We start from the raw sequence: 7,500 nt of genomic DNA, 5'->3' as shown, positions 1-7,500 counted from the left end.
CCTCATCAGAAAGTAAATTTCAACTTACTTTCTTCATTAACTTTAGCTGGTCAATGCTTTGAGAAAGTTTCAATCTTTAGATACTTGGGTATGATATCTATATTGGCCGTCACCTTTCCTGGCATGATCATATTCATTATATTTGTAACAAAGTTAATAAATTTATTAACATCATCATTATGGTTAAGCAATGTCAGTAAACATTGTTTAATCAGTATTATTATTCGGTTATTTAGTCTGTTACTGTATGGCTGCATATTGCAGGGTATTAATTATGAAAACCCATTGTCACAGCTTATAAAATTGCAAAATAAAGTTATTGAAATCATCAATGATGTTTCCCTACCCCACATTGTTTCCTTAGGTCTATTGAAATTTCACAATATTGCTAAAATGTACACATTTATTTATGCATAATTGTCTTTGTGGTTATAAGCCATGTAATTTTTTTCCATATGACTAGTTTCGGAGCAACGTAATCATTCAACTCAGGATGCATCTTTACAGCATTTATTTCTTCATACTATAACCAATATATGTATAAGAAAATTATGCCTATCCATTATTGGAAAATATTTTTGGAGTGACCTTAGTCTTTAAAATCGAAACAGCACATCTAAAATCCCATTTTGAAAAAGCAATTTTTGAACACTATTTTGCACAGTACTGATTTCCTTACTTGCTGGTATGTACTCCAGTATTGCTTGTTTAAAAGTCTAAATATTGCAACTGAATGGGATATTCTGTTCTGTAGATTGAGTACGAAAAAAGTTCAGCATATAATCTTATTATTCTTTGTCTGAGATAGTTGTGAATATATTCACATTATGGATTACATACACAAATGCTTTACCTGTTTATGTCATTTTGAAATGATTTTAATAGCTTTTCAAGCAATATTCACTAGTAAAATGACTTTCAAAAATCAATTTATACTTTCTTGAAAATTCTTGTAAATAAGATGACAAAGTTTAAATATGCTTCCTTTAATGTTGTAATAATAACAGTATATAAATTATTCAAGTACAACCCTTATAAATTTTTTAAATGGAAAGAGGTAAAGTGCATGATGGTAATTATTATAACTCTTTTTCAAAGTTAGTTAACAACTTGAACACATTCACAACTAATTGTTTAGGGGATTTTTTCGGGTGGGGAAGAAGGGGGGCAAAGAGAGGGGCACTTTGTAAGCTTTAATACCCAAACGAATTGAATAATTTATTTACAATAGAAATCAGAGTCTTTCTTTTTTTTTTAGTACAATTGACTGTATGCCATTTATTCTAGTGGTGGCATAGTGCATGTGATGTTCTCTGTAATATTTCCGGGTTTTAAAATTCCTGTGGTAAGCAGTTTTATGTAAGTGTCCACAAATAGTAGTTCGCCTCAGATGAGCAAATTTTGTGCAAATAAATAAATAATTTAATTATGAACCATTGTCAATCTCCATGTTTTTCCCTGCAAAATTAGTTTATGATGTATCCACACTGATTGGGGTTTTTTAAAATTTATTGCAAAGCGTCGAAACTCACTAGGCAAGATATCGCTGGGTAGCATTAAGGAGACGTCCGATCAAACAACTGGCTCGAAGTGACAGATTTCAATAGGACAATATGCTCACTTTGCTTGTCGCTTGCGTGCGCCTTGCCACTTTTAAATTATAAATGTTCAACTCAAATTATTCTTCTGATATTTGTGTGTCGGCTCTTAAAGGCGATTCCCGTATCACGAATTATTTTCTAAGATTTGGCCTCGAGAACGCATGAGCTGCCGACTTGAGTTTCGTTCTCTGAGTTAGAATTATTTGTGCACGTCATTTTATCAACTTGAAACTTTCGCAGCTTAGGGAAACATGACAATAAACAAATTGAAAAAAGCTTCAAATTTAATGCTTTTTCAGTGGTTTAATTTTCAGGCGTTAAAGTTTGCCAAGTCAAAGACACAACGGGGCAGAGTGAGATGATATCATAACAAGATTTGGAGCCATTTTGTAGACAACACCGTATCACACGAAACCTGCTGTGTTGAGCCTTGCCACTTTTAATGACAATTTCTTTACACAAATCTCTTCTTTGGTTGTTGGGCTTACTGCAGCAAGCGGGAATTCCCGTATCACGGCCTATGACAAAAGTCTCGGAAAAGGGAATCAAAATAATTTTTGCCAAGGAAATGTAAATAATCTGGAGCACTCGTAAAGGAAAGCCTTGCGTCTTGGCTTAATCTGTTCGCTTCACGATTCAAAATCAGCCCTATTTCTTCTCCAGAACAATTACCGACTCTATTTCGAGCATGTGGTTCAAAATTTCAAGGCTGGGAAGCTTTATAGCGAATTGAGATGTTCCTCACCAGTGGGCTGTCATTTTTCGACTCCATCTTGTTAGCTGATTCATCGTTGTCCTCGCTTCAAACGCCAGTTTACTCATATTTTTGCATGTAAACTCTCATTTCAATTTAAATCCGACTTACTTTATTACTAAGCAGCACTTCATTGTGAGTTGAAGTCTCTTAAATAAGGAAAAACAATGCCAGGAAGGCAAAACTATCCTCTGCTCCTTGCAAGTTCTGCAGTTCATCGCCGCACTTTTGACTCGCCATGTTCCCTTCATTTGTGATCCTTCGCCGTATTTCCCATTGTATTGAACCAGTATCGGTCATAAAGAGAAGGTAATGCCCAAGTCTTTCAAATGACATCATCTTTGCATTCATTGTGTGCCGTCCTTTTGGAAACAGGCGATGAATATTAACGATACCAGCACTACATCCGCCATTTCTCATGTTCCCGCGTTTCGAATGAATTTGACTGAATTTCAAGGGATTTTTGGGGTGATGAGGCGCATGCGCAACATTAGTCTCTTTTGTTGGAGCATTTTAGTTCAATCTCGACCCCAGAGCTCTTCTCTTGACTGAGCGAGAGAAGAGCTCTGGGGAACCCTGAAACAAAGTGTCTTCTCATTGGTTTTCGTGAAGAACAATCAAAAGCTTTTCTAATTGGTGCATTCATGTTAGAACGAGGAGTGGGCAGGCGCTGTAAGGTTCCAATAGCCAGTTTTTGGCTATAACAACCCTACGGCGCATGTTCTCCTGTTCTCCCCAGAGCCTTGGGTTGATCCAAGGCTCTGGTGACGAGAATGCATTTTAGTTAGGAAACAAAAGCATAATGTACAAAAGCCTAGTCGCTAACCGCTTGCATTAAGCTCATTTACCAAGTACCGCACTAAAAGCGAATTAAACTATCTCGCCTTGTTGTTTCCATTGCGAACTGCTTTGGTATAAAATAAATATGTGTTGCGGCTTATTAATAAGGTCCAGTTAAAAGTTCAAACAACCAAGTACCACGCGTAGAAACTGCATTTCCCCCTTAAATTCACCGCTGCAGACGTAGCCCCACCATTCATGGAAAAGCACTCGAAATGAATGTATTCTGTTGCTTTTCTGATAGAAATCCATTTAATCTTCGAAGTATTTTTTTTAATTTCCCTCACAAAATTGTTCTAATTTTTTCTCTCGCGTGCAAAAATTACTAAACGATATGTGCCCATATATGAAAGAAGAGTCTCCAAATTCCCGGATAACAACAACAACAACAACAACAACAAAGGCGCGCAAAGTAAAGTGGGTGATTGTTACCGAGTACCTTCAGTGGTGTCTTCAGTGAAAGGATGTAGCGCTTTCCGATTACGGCGCAGATATCCTAACCTTTGTATTAAATCTGACTTTTGGTATGTTTCATGTATTATTGAAGGGAATGCTTTGTTTTTCTTGTCAGAGCACTATCGAAAGCGCTAAAACATTGAGCAACCGGGCGGAAAAGACTATCATGGAAATTCCCCAAGAGTGGTTTGGTTTATCTACAATCCTGGTCAAAACTGTTGGGACAATTCCCGCTTTTCTCCCTCCTCCCCCCATTACAATGTTGATTTTTCACGGTCTCCGAAATCAAGATCCGTTCATCGAGCGCTCGCATGTTTCAACATTGTCTGGGGGGGGGGGGGGGGGGGGGCACGAAAAAGGCAGCGAAAGAAGAACACGTGTAGCTCATATAACGATGGAAGCATGTAAAGTAAATTCTCTACTTTTTGCCCAAAATTTGACAAGTGTCCCAAAGTTTTTTACCCGGATTGTAGCTTGATTGCAATGAAGCAAAGCGCATTTGAGTTGTAATCGTTACATTCTTATCTTCAAGGCAAAAATTAATTTTTAGGAAAACAGCGCCCAAGAAAAGCCTTTTGTATCCGACATACAAACAATCAGAGGACGTCACCTTTTTTCCGGTGACAACTGTTGATGTCTTACAACTTCTGGCGTTCCTTTAACCTGCGATCAAGCGTACTTTTCTTGAGACAGGGCGCTAAAAAGTACCTTTTCCCACCATGTCTAAGGAAAAGTACGCCTGATCGCAGGTTAGCGTTCCTCCAGCTTCATTGTGACTAATATTTTTCGGATTTTTGACGCATGTTTTCGGAGCGGATTGGCCTCCATGCTAAGCAGAAAAAGGACGCGCATATCGATTTCATCAAACATAGCAGCAGCAGCAGATAAAAAGTTCAAGTGGACCAACGCAAAAGCTTTTCGTTCACTGGCAGTGTACTGATAGAGCCTGATTTAGCACCTCTTGAATTCCCATAATTTTTTTTCAGATGAAACAACAACAATGATATTCAATGTAAGGAGAAATGTAGACTCGGAAAAATATCCGAGTCCCAGATGGGATTTGAACCCACCTTGACCCTTGCTCACCATAGAGTCTCCAGTAGCTCAGTGGTTAGAGCATCCGACTAGATCACGGAGGGTCGTGGGTTTAAATCCGATCTGGGACTCGGATATTTTTCGAGTGTACATTTCTCCTTACATTGAATATCATTTTTTTCAGACGCTACGATAATCTATTGGCCGATATGCTTTGTCAGAGGAGTCTTAAGGCCAGTTTTGATAACATGATTCTAAAAACAAATTGCGATTTTGAGACGGCAATACTGCATTATATTGACGGCTAGTTGGGAGAAAATATATTCCGTACTGAACTATAAGAAGAACGCGATACTCTGTCTTAATTCCGTTAACCTTCCCTGCTTGGCATCACTCACACGTTTCTTTGATCTTTCTGCTATGTTCTCTTTCCTTCTCTTTTTCCGATTTCTATCACCAGACCTTGGATATTCACGAGGCGTTTGGGTTACTTCATTGCTTAATACATTCTTAAAATACGATTTAATGCCACAAAAAGCAAAACATGGTGCTTTTGTATACAAATACCTCAAACGTTTGCGAGCGAAGACAATTAATCGATGTTTCCTGCTCCGATAGTATACATATGCTGTCAATCAAAATTAACTTCTACTTCCAGCGTTAAGGTATTTTACCAATATCTCTGGAAATATTTGATCTTTTTACATACTTTTTTTGCCATCGACAGGTGTGGCCTTAATCTTAACTTACAATAAAAAATAAAATTAAATTAAAAAAACGGAAATTTTTCTCCCTTGGATTAAAGTGCCTTTTATACTTTTCCTTAACAAATGCAAATATCAACTGTGGTCAAATCAAATTATTCCCTTTTTTGGCTGTAATTTCAAGAGCTTCTCTTACGCCAATATGACATTTACAGTTGTTTCTACTTATTGTACTTTTATCGATTTCCATTTAATAACACCCTCTCCAACTTATTCGACTGACAGTATGACAGATCATACTCTACACTGACTTACAACTGGTCTAGACTGTAAAAATTAAAGAAGAGTTTTGAGTTGATACAACACTCGTAATATCAGTAACAACTACAGCCTTGGACAAAATTGTTGAAACACTTTGCAAAACCTTTTATTTACAGCCGCTGCCTGTTGCTTGTTTTGATCAGTGCATCCCACGTGAACCCCTATTTGGCGGACGACTAAGAAGACCTCGATTGTCTGGATACAGCTCAGTTCTATCCAAAAGATAATCATTAGCGCTATCCATTTACGTTTGCAATGGAATTAAGTTTTCCAATATTTTAGTGTGAACGGGGTATTTTATACCAGCGGGTGTTGGGTATTGACCTCGTTGCTATGGAAAACCGAGTTGTTGTTGTTGTTGTTGCTTTTTTTTTTTTTTTCAAATTCTGACCCTTTACGACACAATACCCCTCCCTTAAACGTCCGAATGAACCATCGAAGCCATATTGGATATGTCTGTGAAGCTTACATGATAGCATAAACAAAAAACTGCCTTCTGGGATACATTTGTGGATTGAATGATGAAAATTGAAAATGTATCCTAAACATCCATAAAAGCTAACCTTAGTCCTAATTAGGCCTAAACAAAAGATTCTGCCTACACTACAACGAGCTCCCAATGAAAGTTTATTTAGGATGTGTCAGTCAGCCGTACAAATGCAAAACATTTTTACCACAAATGCAAGACAACCCGATTATCAAAAATAAAGTGAAATACAATCATTATCTCACAAAAGTTGTTCTACACCAGATGCGAAAATCCACTAAAAATACCACCTGCAAGACGTGGCCAAAAAACATATGGAAACGTATTTCTCGTGGAATACAGCAGCACAAAACCCCGAGGAAAGGGTGAAACTAATTAAAACAGCACATAATAATAAAGTAACCGGACAGGTTAAATACCCTTAATTAGTCTCGTGACACCCCGCGAGCCACTCCAAACTTCCTCTCGAAAGAAAATGATACTTCACATTTCAACAGATGATGTTGACTTGACTGGTAGTTCTAGCGCGCTGATGAGGAAACCGATTCAGTGGTTGATAGAATCAATGATTGCTAGACTGATAGATTTAAAGAATCCTTTTTCCGTTTTCTCCCGAGTCCTCAGTGCATAAATGTCAGGAAAAAAAAAAGGCGAGTCCACGTCGTTATAAACCAACATTATCAAACTGAAATATATTTTCTATCACCTACAAATATATTTAAAGGTCAAATGAACCAAAATTTTGGTATTTTTCTTTATGTTTTTTAAAAGTGTACGACGACCAAAACAACCACTGTAACCCAAAATCACAAAGACATTGTCCAATATGAGCATATAAAGCAGAAACACAGCTAAGGGTACGGAAATATCTGAGGGACTCACGAAAATGTAGCCTCCCACGCAGACACTCTTAAGGGTTTCGTAATGCGTTTCTACCCAAGGAGCGTCTGCGGAAACGAGCCGGAATTTACGTAGGCCAATCACTTCAAGATTTTTGGAAGTGCAGTTTAGAACCGTGAGAAATTTTGCTTACAGTCACTGCAAGAAGATGGGCTTCCTAAGTTGGGCATTTAAAATCGCTGACTTAAATTGTTATCAAAGAGAAGCTGGAGTGTATTAATTCCATGCTTTGGCATAGATATTTGTGGCTTTTCACAGAATAAGTACGGTAGAATTCGTATGGTTGAAACATTTTGCTTTCGTGCGATTCTAACCTTTTGTGGCGTTCGCTTTGGGTTGATATTTCTTTCCGCTCTATTTTAGTGGAGTCGTTTCGTTTGAATAACCCCATTTCTCAATTGT

The 7,500-nt window shown here is 37.7% G+C and overlaps 1 long non-coding RNA gene across 1 annotated transcript in view; it reads left to right on the top strand.

Annotated features, from left to right (window-relative positions):
- Nucleotides 1–332, top strand: part of LOC138019507 (uncharacterized) — a 1,262-nt gene extending 930 nt beyond the window's left edge. The window contains exon 2 of the long non-coding RNA XR_011126179.1: nucleotides 1–332. This exon is cut by the window's left edge and continues 705 nt beyond it. This is a non-coding gene — a long non-coding RNA (uncharacterized lncRNA).
- Nucleotides 333–7,500: the final 7,168 nt, after the last annotated feature.

The sequence above is a fragment of the Montipora capricornis genome, chromosome 10, assembly GCF_036669925.1.
Source record: "Montipora capricornis isolate CH-2021 chromosome 10, ASM3666992v2, whole genome shotgun sequence".
In the NCBI taxonomy this organism is placed as follows: Eukaryota; Metazoa; Cnidaria; class Anthozoa; order Scleractinia; family Acroporidae; genus Montipora; species Montipora capricornis.
Note: the sequence above shows the minus strand (reverse complement) of the source record. Positions and strands in the feature narration are given on the sequence as shown.